This window comes from Tamandua tetradactyla, chromosome 3 (assembly GCF_023851605.1).
Source record: "Tamandua tetradactyla isolate mTamTet1 chromosome 3, mTamTet1.pri, whole genome shotgun sequence".
NCBI lineage: Eukaryota > Metazoa > Chordata > Mammalia > Pilosa > Myrmecophagidae > Tamandua > Tamandua tetradactyla.
Window position 1 is genome coordinate 56,595,775 of NC_135329.1, and position 18,782 is coordinate 56,614,556.

General features: G+C 51.5%; 1 long non-coding RNA gene across 1 annotated transcript; it reads left to right on the forward strand.

Moving 5' to 3' along the window:
• The first annotated feature begins 2,189 nt into the window (after nt 1–2,189).
• LOC143676091 (uncharacterized) lies at nt 2,190–15,615 on the forward strand. Its single transcript, XR_013171814.1, has 3 exons — nt 2,190–2,328; nt 9,678–9,738; nt 13,505–15,615. It is a non-coding gene; the product is annotated as an uncharacterized LOC143676091 (long non-coding RNA).
• The last annotated feature ends 3,167 nt before the right edge of the window (nt 15,616–18,782 follow it).

Below are 18,782 nucleotides of genomic sequence, written 5' to 3' on the forward strand. Positions count from 1 at the left end.
GCTGAGGACCCACCTATCTAACGGCCTACTGGATATCTCTGCTTCCATGTCCCACAGGACCCTCGAACTCAACTCACGCACAGCCCACCTGATCCCCCCATTATGTCCCCAGCTCTGTTTGGTTAGAAACCCATATAGCCTTGATGCCTGCTACTCTCTCACCCTTCCCACATTCAACAGCTGCCTAAACCCTGAGCATCCGAACTCCCTAACACCTACCTCCCCAACCCATGGCCTCCTCTCAACCCACTGTCCCCTGCCAGTCCACACCTGTATCATTTCTTGTCTGGTCTCCTCAACTCCAGTCCTGTCCCTTCCAACCCACCCCCACCACCGCAGTCCGAGTTGAGTTTCTAAAGTGCAAAGCTAATGATGTTACTCTCCAGCTCAAAACACCCCAATGGTTCCCTATTGCTTCAAGTGTCATACGCATGACAGCTTTGTCTGTCTAACTGCCTCTTTTCTTCTGGGAGTATACTTCCGGAATATTCTGGGAAACATTCTTCTTCTTTTGGTAACAGGCCCTTGCTTCCATCTGACTGCAGCTGTTGTGTGTATGTGTATTTCCAAATCTGCTTCCCCACTCCTTCCAGTTGGAGGAAACGCCCATTGTGTGCCACTCAATGGGAGATAGTTCCCACCTCCAGGGAGACCCAAGGAGCTAAATAGATTCTGAGCATACCTTCACTGATGTATAACCCTGGCTCAGTCAATCGAATGCTTCTTCTGGGGCCGTAATATCTTGCAGGAGGGATGCCAAGACTCAGGGTGCTTGAGAGCTTTCCAGAGCAGTGAAAGCAGCATGGAATATCCATTGGTGGTAAATCTGGCTGCCAGGGCCTGGTCCCCTATGGTCAGGGATGCAGACCTGAAGTGTTCTGCAGCCAACACAGCCAAGGAAGCCCTTCCTGCCCCTCATTTGACTCAGTCCCCTTCTCTAGAGTGGCTAGGGGAACCCCTTCCTGCCCTACAGAGCCCTTTGCTTGCCCCAGACTGACAGCGAGACTCAGGGAGGGTAAAAGGAAGTGCCTCAGGCAGCAAGTGGGGACACTGGTCACCATCTGACAGCAGAGCCCCGACTCCAGGCCCCCGACCCGCCTCACAGCCAGGGTGAAGGAAGTCAAATCAGCCGGGCTGGGCAGTCCACGGGGCCAGGGAGGAGCAATGGCAGCAGGAGGGGGGCAGTGAGGGGAGGGATGCCAGGCCTCAGAACAGGACGAGGAAGTCCTGATCCCCCAGAGCCACTTTCCACCAACACATTTCAAAACTCAAGGGCAGCGTTTCCTTCGCGAGGGTCCGGGAGGGGTCTTCCCACAGGCCCCCGGCCCATCCCCCTTCAGGAAGTTTCTACAAAGAAACGCGGAGCCAGGCCCCTCTGGGGGCTCCCGCCACCAGGACTCCCCAGGTGAGAGAACCCCAGGGCCAGCCCCCAGCCCAGAGCTTCCCTGAGGAGGCGGCGTTTCGCTCTGATCCTGTAGAAAATGACTTTTTTCTACAGGAAGGTGGTGTCTGGAGGCCGTCATGTCAGTGCGTCAGGCAGGAAGTGCCACCTGCTGCCCTCTGGTTTGACTTGGGGGGCCAGTGGTGTTGGCAAAGGGGGGCAGGAGGCCCTGGAGAAGGCTGTTCCCGTGCCCTGGCACCTGCTTTTGGCTGGCACTGGACTCTCAAGGCTGTGCCTGGGTTGGGACTGGGGCTGGGGCTGGGGCTGGGGCTGGGGGTGAGGAGGGCTCTCCTCAGCTGACCCCCCAGCTCCCCCCCTGCAGTCCCACAGGGCCTCGGATGGCCAGCGGGGTGCCCAGGCCTGCCCCTCAGTCCCTGCCTGCTGCAATGAAATGAGAGCTTGTCTCCAGGGTGCCTGTATCTGACTTCTGGGGCCTAGCAGCTGGCTGGCTGGTGGCGGGAACCTTACTCCTAGCTGCTCCCTCTTTGCTATTGCGCTTAGAGTCCTTTGTGCTGTGAATTCGAGGTGTGGGCTCCAACCAGCTGCCTGTATCGCCAGGAAAATGCTAGAAACACAAATTCATCACCCTATCCCCCCATCCCCCACTCCCAGTCCTACTGTACAGGAAACTCAGGGACGGGCCCAGCCATGTGCTTCTAACAAGCCCTCCGGAGGCTTCTGACATGTCCCCAGGGTTATGACTTCACAATGCCACCGCAGACGTTTCCCTAGAGTCTCAGGACCCGACTGGAAAGCGGAAGGTGAGCTCTCACTCCGGCGCCTCCTCTCCCCGGGAGTGCTCATACAGACTGCTCGCTGAGTATCAGTCAAGCACAAATCAAGAGTTTTGTGATCAGCGTCCTTAATTTTCCCAGCAACCCTGAAAGGTAGGTGCAGATGGAGCCTGAAAGAGGGACGCTAACCTGTTTTTCCTCCCACAGAGAGCACAAAGGACACGTCCATCCCCCAGCCCACCCCCAAAATGGTGCCCACTGCCAATCCTTCCAGAAACCAGGAGCGTCTGGACATGCCGCACACGTCTCAGCCCTTCCCCTCTTAGGAGCTGGTGGACACTCTTCCCCAGTGTGGCCGAAGGCATCTTTCTGCTCTAGCCTGGGTCTTGGGCACGCACCTCCATTGGATCCCTATAGCTTTTAACCTCTTAACCGTTTGGTCTGTGATCTCAGAAAGTTCTTGGTCTTTTCTTATGCCTGTGGTCCAACTCAGAGTCCCCAGGGCAGGGCTGGGCCCCTGGTGTGGCCTCCTTGTGGCAGGGGACAGGGAAGGGTGTTTCTAAGCCTTCTTGGTGGGAACATGCACTTCCTGCTCGGGATCCTGGAAAAGGACCTGCTCACCGCACAGGAACCGGCCAGGGCGCTTCGGGGACCCTCGGATGATCATCTGCCCAAGACATCTGGACTTCAGAGAGCAGAGAGAGAAGACAGGGCTGAGAAAGGCAGAACGAGGAACCAGAATACCCCACATGGGACACAATCCTGAACCCCTGGAGAATAATTTTGTGCTGGTTGCATATAATTGGAACTTCTGTTAAAGTCTCTAAGAAATCCTCTATTTCTTGTAATCTGGAATAAGGAGCATCCTTTCTTTGGGCTTCAGTGTTCTCATTTGTTAGATGAGGTTTTGAAGACATTGGCTGCCTCTAACTAGGGATGTTGGGAAAATATTCTGGAAAAAACAAAAACAACTAGCATAAAGGTACAGGGCTCTGTAATTTATATATGTGCACTCACTAATATGTTTCCTGGCACGTGAGTGCCTCCATTTATTAGTAGGTGTTAATTTTTTAAAAATTCCTTGTTTAATTAAGTTCATGAAACACTGGGTTAAGCAGGTTTCTTTATTGTAGGACTTCTCAGAGCCTTTAATATGATGATATGTACTATGACTCACCAGGAGAAAACTATTCTATGGTGTATCTTAAGCGTACTTATCCAAAGAGGTGTGTGTCTTCACGTGTGTGTGCACACACGTGTTACATCTCATGGGGTTGATTAGTTCAGAAAAATCCCGTGGTGCATTCACAAATGCAGTTTTTATGTGGACATAAGTATTTTTTTCACAATGCAGATTTCTCAGTGCAAATGGAATTAGCAAGATCAATTAATTAAAGAATAGACATTGCTATGCTGTGTCTACTGCCAGAATGATAGGAAATTCATTCAGAAGAGGTGGGGCAGGCTGTGGCTTGCAAAACCCTCAGGCACAAGCTGCTCTGAGTATCCTTTTGCTCGAAGGACTTGGATAAGGGGTGCTTCTTTGCTTAACCTTGTGAACCCTGCTGAGAGCGAAATTGCAACATGCAAGGGCCGTCGTGCTAGAGGAGACCCTGCAGCTCTGCAGGGTGTGGACTGAAAAATGCAAATGAGAAACAGGTTTTTATTGGTGAGGTTCTTTTTGTTCATTTGCTTTTATGAGTTCTGATCAATCAGATTACTTTTTTAGAAGGCAATTTAAAAACGCTTTTAAAGAAAACATTTTAATTATTTAAATTCCTGCAAGGTAAAAAAAAACAAACGAACAAACAAACAAAAAAAACCCGTTATTGCAAATCTGAAATACTCCAGCTCTTAACTCCTGATTTCCCAGAAAAACAGTTGTTTGTCTGCAGGAGTCTGATAAGGTGAGGTTTCTTTGGGACATGCGATGACCTGGCATTATAGCAGAACAGACTGCAATCATCAGCTCATTGGACTGTTGTAGAAACTCAGGTTTGCATTTAGTGCGTTTCTAGGTGTGGGGCCCCTGTGTTCACTCTTGGCAACATTCTGTCTGCCTCTTCATCAGAAAGAGTAAAGCCCTTCATCTAATTTTGTCGCCAATACTAAATGGCCTTTCTATATTTTGACACACTGAATCACCGTGTCCGAATTTGTTCCATTATTTATGATGGTTCGTGTTCAGGGCTGATGAATCACGGCATTTTTTCCCCAGCCCCTGCCTTCCGGTGGGGCCCTCCTTCATTCCTGCTCACCCTTTGAAGCCAGACCCCGGGGGGCTAGGATTGCAGGGGGAAGTGGGGCTCCCCGCCAGCTTCCCTGCAAGGGGTGGAAACACAGATGGAAGGGAAATTCTAGAATCTCCCAACCTGCAAGCACACAAATCCCTACTCAGCAGACAAATCGGAACAGCCTCACTCTTCAGTGGGGGCTTTAGTTTCCCAGCTGCTGAAACAAATGCCATACCATGAGTTGGCTTAACTACAGGAGTTTATTGGCTCATGGTTTCAGAGGCTAGGAGGCTTGCATGCCACCCACCCCTGCACCGGGTGGGAATTATCTGGCTGGTTGGCAAACTTTGGGGTTCCCTGGGCTTTTCTGACATTTGGCAACGTACAGAGTGGTTTCTTCTCCGTTCTCCTCAGGGTTTCATTGACTCCCATCCTCTGGCTGTTCCCTGTGGCTTCTCCTTCAGTATGCAATTTGCTTTGATTATAAGGGCTTTAGCCACACTGGGTTACACCCCACCCTCACATAGGTTGGGCACCCCTTAGCTAATAACGTCTTCAGCAGTCCTAATTGCAAATAAGCTCAGATCCACAGGACCAGAACACGCCTTTTGTGGGGAAAATGATTCTCTTCCCACCAGTGGGGAAACAGAGCACCCCTTCCTCCTAGGGCTCCACAGCGGCTAGGATTTGGGGGGAAATAAACCTTGAGTCCCATGGTGACCGAGGGAGCTGGGCACGCGAGATGGCAGCCTCCCTGTCACCCAGCTGTCCCTCCCACCCAGCCAAATTCCATCCAGTCTGTGAGGTTTGACAGGCACCCCCCTGCTCTCCTGGGAAGACTGTGACCTTTGTACAACTCCATTCCTATCTCCTAAACTTTCTTCCCCTCTGTGCTGGGGCAGCTTCTCCTGGGACCCTAAACCTGCCTACGGGTCTGCAGCCTCTGTCTGGGGTGTGCCTATAGGGGTGTGGAGGGCACACGAGCCTGTGGGGCTGGAGCCTGGCTCTCACCGCACCTCTGCTACTTGTTGACTGTGGGACCAGGGCAAGTTCTTTCCCTCTCTGAGCCTGACTCTGGCACTAAATGGCTGCATTTGAGACCCTCTCCTTAAACACTAAGACTTGAGCAGCCTGGGGGTTGCCCTTCCCCAGGCCCACCCCTCTTAATTTGGTCAACATCTCCCTTCTCTGACTTCTGGGCTGGGTTAGAGCCCCTTTCTGTGCCCCCATGTGTCCTCTACTTTCCACTGCCTTACACCCTCTCTATCAACTTGTACTGTCACCATTTGTCTCCCCAAAGACCGGGTACTCTTGTTGGGTGTGTGTGTGGGGGGGGCTGTAAGGTGGAGGAATCGTAATTTTTTTCACTTTTCTCTGCCTATTGCCCAGGAGGCTATAATGAGCCTGCAGGTAGGGCCCTTCCACCCCGGAAGGTTTCCTGCCCCAGCTGACCGCATCTCCAGGCCACAGCCACCAGAGCAAGGGGACAGGACCTGGCGGCAGCTGAGAAGGTCCACCCGATGGAAGAGGCAGCTCCTTGCTCTCTGACCTGAAGCAGGATGTCCCGGCTTCCCTCCCTCGGCAGCAGGAGCCCTAGGTTCCTGCCTGCTCACTCCCCCACCCCACCTCCACCCCTGCCGCGTCTCCTCCTGTGAACACCTCAGTCTTGCAGCAACCTCCAGCTTCCACCATGTCCTACCACTGGACACCGACACCAGCTTGGTTGGACGGAGTTTCCCTGCCCCACCCCAGGTCCTGGGTCCACCAAGCTGGATGGTGCTCCAGGCTGGGGCCACTCTTCTCTCCCCAGATGCTCCTATTTAGGTGTGAGCTTTCTTAGGAACTGTAAACTGGTAACTTATTAAATACCCCTTTTAAAAGCCATTCCAGGGAAGTGCAACAGTGGCTCCGTGGCAGAATTCTCACCTGCCGTGTCGGAGACCCGGGTTCAATTCCCAGAGCCTGCCCATGTCAAAGAAAAAACATTCTATTTCTGGTATTTCGCATTCTGGCAGCTAACAAACTAGAACGGGGGAAGAAGGTGTGCCACTTTGTGACTTGTACCATTTGCTTGGTGCTTGTGCAATCTTTGATAAATTCCAGTGAAGTGAACCTGAGTATCTCTGTTTCACAGATGACCAGAGGCCAGAGAAGTAAGAGGCCGCATCTTCCAACCCAGAGATCCTGTGTGGCAGGGTTGGGATGCAAACCCATGTACGTCTTTCTCCTTATTGAGTGTGCCATCTCACACCCTGGGTCAAGCTGTTTGTGGATGATGTCCACGAAACTCTAGGGGAGAGGTGCTATTATGATCTCTATTTTGCAGTTGAGGAAATTGAAGCTCAGAGAGGTCCACTAATTCTCTCGGGGTCACACAGCTTGGGGGTGACAGGGCTGGGATTTGATGCCACTCTGTCTGGCTGGCTGGAACTCTGACTAGAGTCCCTGCTACCTCCTCAAAGTGGAGCAGACTAGAGGATGGCATTCTTTAGGCAGGCCCTTTTACGTTTATTTGGATAGACCTGTCACCTGGCCAGAAGGAGCCTTCTCTTTCAGAGGGAAAAGCTGTCCTCCCCTTGGAAGTAACCAATGCTTTTCTCCCTTCATCTTGAGCTTGGCCTCCCACCTTTTCTGGGAAATCAGGGCTCGGGCCAGGCTGCGCCACAGCATCAGGTTTAATGGAGGAAAATAATGAAGGCTTCTGAGACGTTCTCACTGATTTTCCTATTAAGCCGTTGTTCCCATCCAGGGGGAGGTGGCACGCCTTGGGATAATTACTGGTTTTGCAGAACAGCTGAGTGTGAAGGAGATTCTGCAGTTGGTAAACAGCGTGGCAATTTGAAGAGCCAATTGTGGCTTGCACGCGTGGGAAGAATGCCAGGCAATGCCGCTGGAAACCCAGGGACCCGCTCCCGCTGCTGAGGGAGGCCAGACTCTGACAGGAAGGAAAGAGGGGGTGGAGGCAGACAGTTCAAGTGGACATCGAGTGGATGACCAGCTGATCGTAAACTTCCAGCCCAGGGCTGGGCACTGTGCTGGGTGCTGAGGAGGGCTGCCCTGGGACTCAGGCCAGCAGGGAGAAAGGCAGGTATGTAAAATGCAACAGCTCTGCCAAAGGTACCAGGGAGCACAGAAACTGTTCTGGAAGCTCAGAAACCGAGGCAGCCACGATTCTGCCAGGAGGAGGTAGAACATGGGGTTGGCGGAGGGCGGGGGAGGTTCTAGTAGCCAATATTTGTGGCAAGGACTGATTTGTTCATTCATATCCCGCAAAGGCTGTCTGTGCCTTCTTACGCACCTGTAGTCTGTGGGACCCTGAAGTGCAGAGATAGATGGAGCACGACCCCCTCTGGGTGCTCACAGATCCCTGGGGAGATGGCAGGGATGGAGGTGCAAGGAAGGGCCCTCCCCAGGCCACAGAGGCCAGCCTGGCCCTGCTCACCTTCCTAGACACAGCCTGGCTCCCAGCAGGGTTTTTTTCTCGCCTTCCCCATTAGACCTGCATCAATAGTGCAAGTAATTTCAGGTTTGGCTGAGAGAATGCACTCAATCAGCCGGCGTCTACCATTTCCCCGTAATGACTGTATTTTGCTCTCGCTGCAAGAAACCCTGAAGCACTTATTTTCTTGAGCTATGGAGCAGCAGCTGCTAGGGAGACTATGTGCGCTCCGGGCCCCTGCGCCACAGCTCAGGACTTTTCTTTCTCCTGCAAGAATTCTCATTTGCCATTTCAGGGGAAGGGGGTCCCTGAGGTGGGTTCCGTCTCCCCAGAGTCATCTGTCAGCCTGGAGGCTGCAAGGTTCCCCACACAGCAGCTTCCTTTTGAGGAATGCTTAATCAGAGCAAGGAGGAAGCCGAAGAAGAGGTGACCCTTTTAGGTGCAAAGCACTTTACAGTTTATATGGTGCATCTTCACAGCCACCCTGGGGGTTCAAAGATCATCCCAATTTTCCAGAGGCAGCTCAGAGAGAGTCAAGAAATGCATCACCCCATGCTGGCTCTTCAAATGACACCCCAGCTCCAGAGTGGTTGATTCCAGCCCAGTGCTCACCCTACAATGATGGAAATCAGGGTTTTTGTGGCTCTATGGCATTCCTTTTGTTCTCTGTTAACTGGGTGTGACAAAGCCTTCCCTGCCCAGCTCTCAGGGACAGTAAGCAGAACATAAGTGGTATGGCGGATGGGATAGGACATTGCAATCAGTGGAGGGCTGTCCGTATTGGATAAAGGGTCCTTATAAGCCTGATTTTTTCTTGGCTTTGCATAACTTCCTCCATCTCTGCCTCAGGAAAAATTTGGATTCCTTGAGCCATCCTTTGAACACCAGGAAACAGGACTGGTCAATTTGCATTAGTGATAAAGGGACGAAAAAGAGTGATTCTTCTGAGATATAATCAGGCCAGTTTCAAGGAGAAGCCAATATCGCAGAGGGGAGCTGGGCAGGGCCAACGGCGGGAATGGCTGACTGAGAGTCTCCGGGGATAGAGGTTTGGATGGCACGAGTGCTAACAATCATGCCGGTGATGGAGGATTGATGGGCACAGGACGCGGCCTGTGTCATCCTAGGGGGCAGGGCCATGGCGCATGGCCTCGTTAACACAGACAGCCGGACAACCTGCAGTCATTGCAGACGTTCTGGCTTCCGAGAATTAAGGTGAAGACAACTAAGAGGGTTGTTTGCCACTCAAGCCTGAGCTAAATCCAGGGTTAGAGCGAGCAGTGAAAGAGATTTGCTAAAGGCTCATGAATAACACATCGAGGGGAAATGGGCTTCTCTAGCACAATCAGCCCAGAATCTCTTTTCCCCTCTCGGGGAAACCACCCCTCTTCCACTAACAGTCCTTTTCTTCTGTTCAGGGTTGATTCCACCCCCACTTCCCCTGCCCCCGCCCCAAGGACACTTGGCCTCTATGTTCCAGAATGGGCATGTAATCAGGTGTGGCCAGCTAGAGCCCACGTTCCCTGGGTCTGAGGTGGGCCTGAGTTAGAGGGCCCTCCCTTGATGGAGCTCTAGGGGACTGGGTTTGAGGTGGTAGAATGAAAGGCTGGAGATGACATGATCCCTTTGTGCCACTACATGGGTTCCTGTGCCTAAGAATGAATGCATCTCCAGGGGAAGTAGCGCTGACATTGAGAGATAGAGAGAGGGGCCGAGAGACCCCTCTTATCATTTAAGCAGCTGGATCCAGCCATGCCTGAACCCCACTGCCCCCTCCCTGGACTTCCTAGCATCATGAGCCAAGAAACTCCCTTTTCTGCTTCAACTAGATGAAATGGAGCTGAGTTTCTGTCAACAGCAACCAGAAGTACTCCAACTGCAACACACCAGGTATTTTAACTTCTTTAAATCCTGTTCTAAATTATGTATCACCCTTTTAAATATAATCATTAGCAGTTAGTAATAATTTACCCTCAGGTCTTTTAATAAGATGTTCTGTTTCATGGCAAACCCTAATTGAGTGGGGAAGCATTTAATAAAGGTGGCCTTAGTTAAGCACACCTAGAGGAGGCCTCGCTCGTAGATAAGGAGGCTTTAGCCAAACATCCCTAGGCAGCGGTTGCAGAAGCTTCCAGCCCCTGTGAGGGGCTCTGAGGCTCAGGAGCATAGAGTCCCAGTTTCTCAAGCATCTCCGCATCTCAGCACAGAGCTGGGTCCTCGGATTCACCAGGTCTTTGCATTCTCAACAGCTCTATCGGATTCACCAGGTCTTTGCATTCTCAACAGCTCTATCGTGGGGTGGGTGTTTTCCCCATTCTGCCACCATGAATCAGCAGCTCAGACTTTGTGGGTGTCTTCAACTGGCCAGCAGCGAAGCGGCAATTCCAGCCCCTGCCTCCCCTTCCCCTGACACGCCACCCCTTGGGTAACCAGTGCAAGGCTGGAGGGGCATCTGTCCTCTCTGATCCCCCAAAAAGGGATCGCTCTGCTCAGTCATTACACGGGCAGGCCAAGAGAGCTCAGACGCCCTGTCCAGGGCACTCGGGTTGTCCCTGGAAGCCAGCACTGCCTGGTCACACGGGTGTAGCAGGGAGCGCTGAGCGGAGCAGCGGGGCCAGGGCAGAGAAGGATGCCTGGGAAGGAGGAGAGCTGTCCTTCCTGCACCCATGTGGCACACACAGTCCTGGAGGCTTTGCAGGGTGCTTTCGACTGCCGAGGAGCAGGTGTGGATGCTCAGCCTTTGGAAGAAGGAGAGGTCACCCCCCACCTGCCCCTCCCTGCCCTTCCCTGCCCTTCCCTGCTGCTGCCATCACCCGTGTCTCCCAGCTTTACCACTGGGAAGCCAGGGACCCGGGAATGCTCTCAGAGGAGGGGGAGGCTGTGATCCCAAGACATAATTGGATGTTCCTGAAGCAGACACCCATATGACTGGGGTGCCAGGCTGGTTAACCCCTTCCTCCCCCAGGGCTGCCAGGCAGCAAGGACCCTGCATTCAGGGCTAGTCCACACTCCCAGGGCATTTATTTGGAAGGGAGGCAGAGATCCCCTCTCCTGTGAAGGAGTTCGTCTCTCTACCACTTACTCCTCCTGACAGCAGCGTCAACAGAGCTAGTTAGATATGCAGAATCTCAGGCCCCACCCCAGACTTGCTAAATCAGAATCTGCATTTTCACCAGCTCAGCAAGTTCAAGCAGGAAAGAGGTAAGTACTTGTTGTGAGAAGCAGGTGACAACACCTGCAACGAGCCCTTCACTGCATCAGAGGCTGCAGCCAGGGCCTCCTGCAAACAGGGCCTTATCAGTTCTCGTCACCCTGGGGCTCCAGTCAGCACCCTTGGTTAACAGTCAGGAAACTAGACCCACAGAGGTTAGGGAACTGAAGCAAGTCAGATTTAGGCCCAGGAACATCTGACCCCGAAGTTCAGTGTCCCCCACTGTCCCTCCTTCCCCCCCAGTCCCCGCAGCTCTTTGGGCAGGGTTGCGGCTCTTGCAGTCCTTTTAAAGGCCCCAGGGTGAGTGACGACACTGGAAATGTTTCATCCTCTCTTCCTGAGATGCCCTGGGCGCCTGTCCGGTTTTATTTCACTGAGTCGTATTCTCTTCTTCTCACAGTGCTGCATTAAGGGAGACTTTCAAAAAGTCTATTTTGCTGGTGGCATCTTCTGGGAGGTGCCTTCTAGCTCTGGTCCCTCGCTTCCTTTTTTAACCTCCCACCTGCAGTTGCCAGCTGTTGCTTTGCTACAAGGCTGGATTCTCCTCTTGTCCCTTGCTCTAGCTCCTGGGGCCTTGCTGGGAGGGCCTGAGCCCTGGGTCTTGTCTTTCTACTCCCAGGGGTGTCCCCTACTCTGGCTTCTCCCCAAACCACTGGGAGGATAGACCCTGAGCAAGGAGGAATCTTTCATTCTTTCAGCCAGCAAGTGGCAAAGCTGGGATTTGAGCCCACCCTGCCTGCTATGTGTTACTCCACTAGGCAGGCCCACTACGTGAAGGTCAGCGATAAGTATGAAGGTCAAAGCCAGGCTTGGAAGACAGATGGGCTGCTCCTTTACCTGAATTCACAGCTGTCCTTCGTGGCTCTAGAATATAACTGCTAGGTATTGCCCTGAACTTGGCAACTGTGACCCTGAAGCTTCTAGAATACTAAACTCTCATGAGCCTCTGAAGCTTCTCCAAGGGTGCAGTGTCCTGTGACTGACTCTGATTTCACGAGTGAATTTCAGACTTTGGCCTTCCATCTTCCATTCACTGATGAGACCGGGCTATAAGAGGGCATCTCTCCAATCTCTCCATCACCTGCCCTTAACCGACGGCCCTACTGCTCTATCCATAATGGCCACTGAGGGCTCCCCAGGCCATCTCCTGGCTGCCTTCACTGCCATAGTCCTTGGACAGATGGTACTGGCTCACCAAGGGCCTCTCTTGCCCAGGGCCCTTTGATAGGGATTTCTGCCTGCCTTCCACAAATCATGGAAAACAAAGTGTTGCAATCATCTGTTACTGTTTAAGAAATCACCACCAAATTTAGTGGCTTAAAACAGCAACCAGCATTCTATTATATCATGGTTCCTGTGGGTCAGGAATTTGGGAAAGGTTTGGCTGGATGTTTCTAACCCAGGTTCTCTCCTGTGGTTGCAGTCAGATGGTTGCAAAAGTGGCACAGCAGCCTGGAGCAGCACAAGCATTTCTCTTTCCACTGTCATCTAGGGCCTCTCCAAGGAATCTGTCCTGATAGGTCTGTTTGGGCTCCCTTCAAACATGGCAGCTTCAGGGTAGTTTGCTTATCTGGCAACTGAATATTTCAAGAGCAAATGTTCCAATGAGTAAAATAGAAGTTACATAGCCTTTTCTGACTTGGCCTTGGAAGTCATTTAGTATCACTTCTGCCAGATGCCATTGGTTGAAACAGTCATGAAAGTCTCACTCACCCAGTTTCAAAGGAAGGAGACATAGGCCCCACTTCTCAACGGGACGGCTGTCAAAGCTGCAATGTAAGAGGACCACACAGGGGATGGAAGATGTTATTGTGACCAATTTGGTAAAATAGAACCAGCCACGTCAAGCACAACCCAGGTGTGTGCTGTGGGCCTCAGGATATAGCCAGGTTTGGTGTCCATCAACACCTCAAGTAAGAAACCAGAGAGTCTTTGAGGGTCAGAGCTGGAAGAATCCTTTGAGATATCCCATCTAGTATCGTACTTTGCAAGTGAGAAAACTGAGGCTCAAGGTCAGTGACCTGACCAGGGTCACCCACAGATCTTACCCCAGACCTCCTAACCCCAGTGGGGTGATGGAGGACCTGCAGGGCTCTTTTCCCCTCAATGTTCTGAGACCCTAAAGCCTCTGTCTACCACCGGCCACTACCCTGTGAGCAGTTTCTCCCTCAGTTGTGACCCTGCCGCACTCAGCTGGTCACTGCTCCTTCTCTACATGTCATCCAGGGTCTTCCAGACCAGTCCTAGAGTCTCAGGGAAGTCTTCTGGGAAGGTCTCAATTATGCAGGATGTGGGGCCTTGGACCTATGCACCCCAGAAAAACATGTCCTTAACCTTGTGGATGTGAACCCCTTGTAAATAGGACCTTTTGACGGAGTTCCTTCAGGTAACATATGGCCCAACTCAGTCAAGATGGGTTTAATTCTATTATCGGTGGCCTTACAGAGAAAGCCACAGAGAGAGAAGCCGTGGGAAGCATAAGAAGCTGGGACTCAACAGCACTTGGAGGAGAAATGAGAAGTCACCGCCATGTGCATTCCCATGTGATGGAAAAGCAAAGGAACCCAAAAGCAAATATTTGGGCAGCCAGAAGGTACTGCCCTTGGGAGGAAGCGAGCCTTCTAGTCTCCCCATTTGAAGCTGATACTTTCCCATTCTTAGGCCAACCTGCTGTTTGGTGTTTGTTTCAGCAGCCAGGAGACTAAAACAGAGGAGGACACTAGAGGAGGAGGTCTTTGAGGAGCCGTATCTTGTGCTGGGCATCAAGGCTGCAGAAATGCCAGCATTGTGGTCCTTGTCCTCAAAATGCTCAGAGGCGGGTGGGGGAGAAATGATGCAAATCCACATAAAGAAAATATAAGGACTCAATTATAAAGCAGGGAGTCCAGAAAAGCAGAGTAAGGGCTAAGATAAGTAAGAGAGGGCTTTCGGGGAGTCAAAGAAAAGGCTCTTCAAGGAGGGGGAGACTGAGTTGGGTTTGGAAGATTAAAAAGGAGTTTTCCAGGTAAGAAGGAGGAAATGTCACAGAGGCATGAGAGAGTGTGGCTTGTTTAGGGCACTCCAGGTAGCTAAGGGTCACTAAAGCAGAGGGCAAAATGGGGCCTGGTGGCTGATAGAGGAGGGAAAGTAGGCAGGGGCCAGTGCGGGATGGAATGGAACAGCACCTGGCACACTATGGCACTCCGCAAATACTGTGGAAGGAACGCTGGAAGGAAGGAAGAAGCATGGAAGGTCAAAATGATCGCCTAACACAGGTATTTTAGTTTAGCCTCTAGGATGAGCTTACCCTCTTCCCCAGCCTTTCTTGGGGTCTCCAGGCAAGGTGGTCAAGCCCAGCTTCCTAACGGACACCAGTATTCCTCTGGAGAGTCACCCCAAGGAAACAGGGCTGAAAAATGACCGGAACACAAGCCTTTGTCCAGCCGAGACACAGGTTGAAAATCCAGGCGCCCAAGCTCACTTGACTTGGATGGAGCCCCTTAGGCATTTGAACTCCCAGTGACAGAAGATATTTTTTAAAATGCTTACTATATATATCCTGATCACGCAGGTATTGTGGGCTCATGTGTTTAATTCTCTGCACTTATGTAAACAAACAAAAAAAAATGTAGTTTCCTTATCTCCTACCACTGATCTGATTGTCTTCCTCAGCAACGACCCTGCTGGGTAATGGAAACAAATTTTAAGCTTTCCAATTAACAAGCTCTCCATCTCTTCTCTTTGAATGCTCCTTTTTAGGTAAGTGCTCGAGTTTCCAGAGTTCCACTAGGGGAACTTCTCCTCCCCAAGATGACAGGTGGGCATATGGGGGGAACTTATTGTCATCGTTTTCTCCCTTTGTGTCCTTGCTCTCTCTGTAGGAATGTTGTCCCCAGTCTGCCAGTCAATTGTCCACCCTGCTGGACATTGTCTGGCATCCCCTGCTGGGGTCTGAGGCTACTGAACTTCTCAGTCTCCTCTCGGCTCTGTCAGTGTCTCTGGTCATCCCTGCAGACCTTGCCATCCTCCTGCCTTGGCCACTGCACCACCTTTGTCTCCAGCCGGCATCTGGGCACGGAGATGATTGGACAGATTTCAGACAAATGACTTTCCTGGACTGACTCTTGGGGCCCTCTGGGATAGCCATGATTGCTTCCTCTGCTGGGGAAATAAAGGCCCCACCCCCTGGATTTCCTCATGGAAATGTGCTTCTGCACTGGTTCTGGCAGCGTTGCATTGGGCAGGGCTGCTAGGTGAACTGACCTCATGAGGATGGAAATGAACCAGGGGCTTTGGGGGAGACTCTGGAAAGAGACTTCCCCAGGAGAAAGACCCTGAGAAGCTTTCTCTTTCCTCTTACTCTCAGACCTTTAGAACACTTTTTGAGCTCTTCCACAAGCTTAAGAAAAAAAATAACTTTTTAGTGACCCAGAAAGTGCACAAAATATAAGTGAACGAGGAACTGCTATTTTGACTTCTAATGCATTATATTCATTTTGCTCAGTTCTTGTTTTTGCTTTTTAACTTAAGTTGAAACCACACAGTGCATGTTCTTTCTAAATAGGTGTTTTAGTTTGCTAAAGCTGCCAGAATGCAATATACCAGAAATGAAATGGCTTTTAAAAAGAGAGTTTATTAAGTTACAAGTTTATGCTTCTAAGTGTATAAAAATGTCCAAACTAAGGCATCCAGATAAAGATGCTTTGACTCAAGAAAGGCTGATGGGTTGAGAACACCCCTGTCAGCTGGGAAGGCACATGGTGGTAACTGCTGGCTTTCTCTCCTCATTTCATAAAGCTTCCCTGGGAGTGTTTTCTTTCTGCATGTCCAAAGGTCTCTGGCATGTGGGCTCTGTTGACTCTAATGCTTTTTCCAAAATAGCTCTCTCTTAAAGTGCTCCAATAAGCAATCCCACTTTGAATGGGTGGAGATACATCTCCACGGAAACCACCTAATCAAAAGGTCCCACCCACAATTGGGTGGGTCACATTTCCATGGAAACAATAAAACAGATCACACCCAACAATACTGAATTAGGATCAGAGAATGTGGCTTTTCTAGAGTACACAGCAGTTTCAAACCAGCACAGTCGGTATCTGTTCTCTTTGGCTTCTTTTACTTAACCTTATGTTTTGGAGTTTTGTTTATATTGCTGAGTATGTTTGCAGTTTGTTCATTCTCCTTTCGCATAGTATTCTATTGTAAGAATAAATGATTATTTATTATTCATTCTACCTTTAATGGGCTTTTGGTTGTTCTGCTTTTGGGGTTAGTATAAATAGTACTGTTAAGAACATTCTAGTATGTATTTTTGGTACACGAATGTATACATTTCCTTTGGGTATAAACATAGGACCTTGGCTGGGTATAAGGTAGGCATACATTTAGTTGTGGTAGCTGCAGTTTTCCAAAGTGAAACATGATTGTATCAGTCACAATTCGGTCAGAGAAGTAGAAGTGCTCCCAGACAGGTATGTGCATAAAAGGGATTTGTTACCGGAATCTAACTTTATGCGATTGTGGAGCTGGTTAAGCAGTCTCTGTGTTGTCTTCATGTCTGACGCTGGGGTTTGCAGCGTGAAAGGCAAGCAACAGGGAAGGGAAGGTGGGGAGACTGGGGGAGGGAGGTGGGTGGGCTGGACCCCTTGAGCATGAGAAGGCAATGGAGCCTGTGTCAGCCTCCCCCTGTCCCTGACTTTGACGATGCACATGCTCCGCAGAAGAAGCTGGCGCCCTTTGTCATGGCGCTAAGTGTGCACTTGGGCAGGAGCCAGAGAAGCTGAAGGAGGACTCCGGGCATGGAGGAGTGGCAGGAGCCAATATATCTGACAACATGCACGAGCAGCAATCACACCTGGTGACCTTGCACTGCCCTTCCAAGCCAGAGGACATGGGATCTATTCTGATCCCATCACTAACTCCCATAAAGCACTGACTAAATCTCTAAACTCCCAGGACTCAGTTTCCCCACAAATAAAAAAGCACAATGGTGCCTGCCTCCACACAGGCTTGTTGGGAGAATTAAATGGCTCTGTGGGTGGGGGAGCATTTGGCAACCTCACAAGTGCTGTTGCAAGTGGGGTTCCATCACGGCACAGAGTCTCACGGAGGGCATCGAGGCTCTAGCTTCTGAGAAGCCGTCAGCTTGTGGCGCTGTTTGTATGAGGCAGGGGGTTGGGTGGGAGCCCTGGATACAAAACTCCCAGGATGGAGGGACCTCGGCTCCCAACTGGCTTCATGAAGAGTCCACTGCCCTCCCCAGGACAGAAGAGTTTGGCCCACACACGAAGGAGGGCTCCCTTGGCTGCCTTGAGACCCCCTGGGGATTGGCCTCCCTCCCTCTCTGCCCTTGTCCCCAAAGCCTTTCTTCCAACACGCCACCACTGGCCAGACGGTCACGGTGAGGGGGCCAGCTCACATCAGCAGTGGTGCGCAGACCACCATGGCGGGGCTGCGGGGACACCCAGTGGGCACTGTCCAGCGAGGAAACAAGCTCTCCTCCGCATCGACCAGCTCTGACACCTCCTATCTGAGCCTCTGGTTTCAGAGCGTTACTATAAAGCAGAGCCCCATTCTGTGGGTCCCCAAAGTTTCTTTCTTTGGAGACTCAGATGGCACTTCTGGCTCTCAGGGATCAAGGACCATGGGCTTCAGGTGTCCCTCTGGGATGGTGGCAGAGCCCCAGCAGCAAGGGGTGGAGTGAGGGGAGCGAGTCAGCCAGCCCTCTGGGCCCAGCCCTGAGACCAGGCTGGTTTGGCTGCTCTTCCCCTTGCTCCCGAGATGCTGGGAAGGAATCCCAGCTATTTAACTCCGGGGCCCTAGCGACCACTGCACAGACAAAGCTGGTCGTTGCACGGGCCCTGAGCACTCTGGACCTGCCACCTGGGAGGGGGAGGGGCCTCACTTTCTGAGGTGATGGGAGAGCGAAGACTTCATAGAGATTAATAATTAACAGTGGTCACAATGAAAACAGTAATTGCAGGAGAAGAGATCCAGAAGACCGGAAGCTCAGTCCTCCGGGTGCCCAGGGAACCCAGCCCTGTGACCTTCCCGGCAGGGGAGCTCCAAGGAGGCGGGGGGGGGGGGGGGGGCTGCAGCTGGAAGCACAGCCCTCTGTGGTTCCAGGCTCATCTGGGCACTGGGATCACCCCCTGATGCCTGTGTCCCACTCCCCAGAGCGTGGGATTTAATTATTTGGGTGTGGTCTGAGCTTTGGTATTTTTTAAAGATTGCCCACGTGAAGGTGTGTGAATTGTTTCCCAAAAAGATGTGTTTAAGGTTTAACCACCTGGAACCTGTGAAAGTGAACTTATTTGGAAATCAGGTCTTTGCAGATGTTATCAATGAAAAAGAAGTCATACTGAACTGGGGTGGGGGTGGGGGACTAATGCAGCATGACAGCTGTCCTGATAAGAGGGACATTTGGATGCCCAGGGAGGGCAGCTGTGAGATGGGGAGGCAGAAACTGGGGTGAGGCAGTGAGCTGAGGCCAGCCTGGGCCAGCAGAAGCTGGAAGAGACAAGGAAGAACCCGCCCCCCCCTTAGAGTCCTCACCTCCGCCCAAGGGAGTGTGACCCTACTGATACCTTGAGTTTGGACTTCCAGTTTCCCAAATTGCCAGAGAATAGATTTCTGTCCTTTGGAGCTACCGCGTTGGTGGTGATGTGTTGTGGCAGACTTGAGAAAGGATTCCACTAGGGGAAGGTGTAGACAAAGGTCAAGGTGAATCAGAAAAGCAGGACCA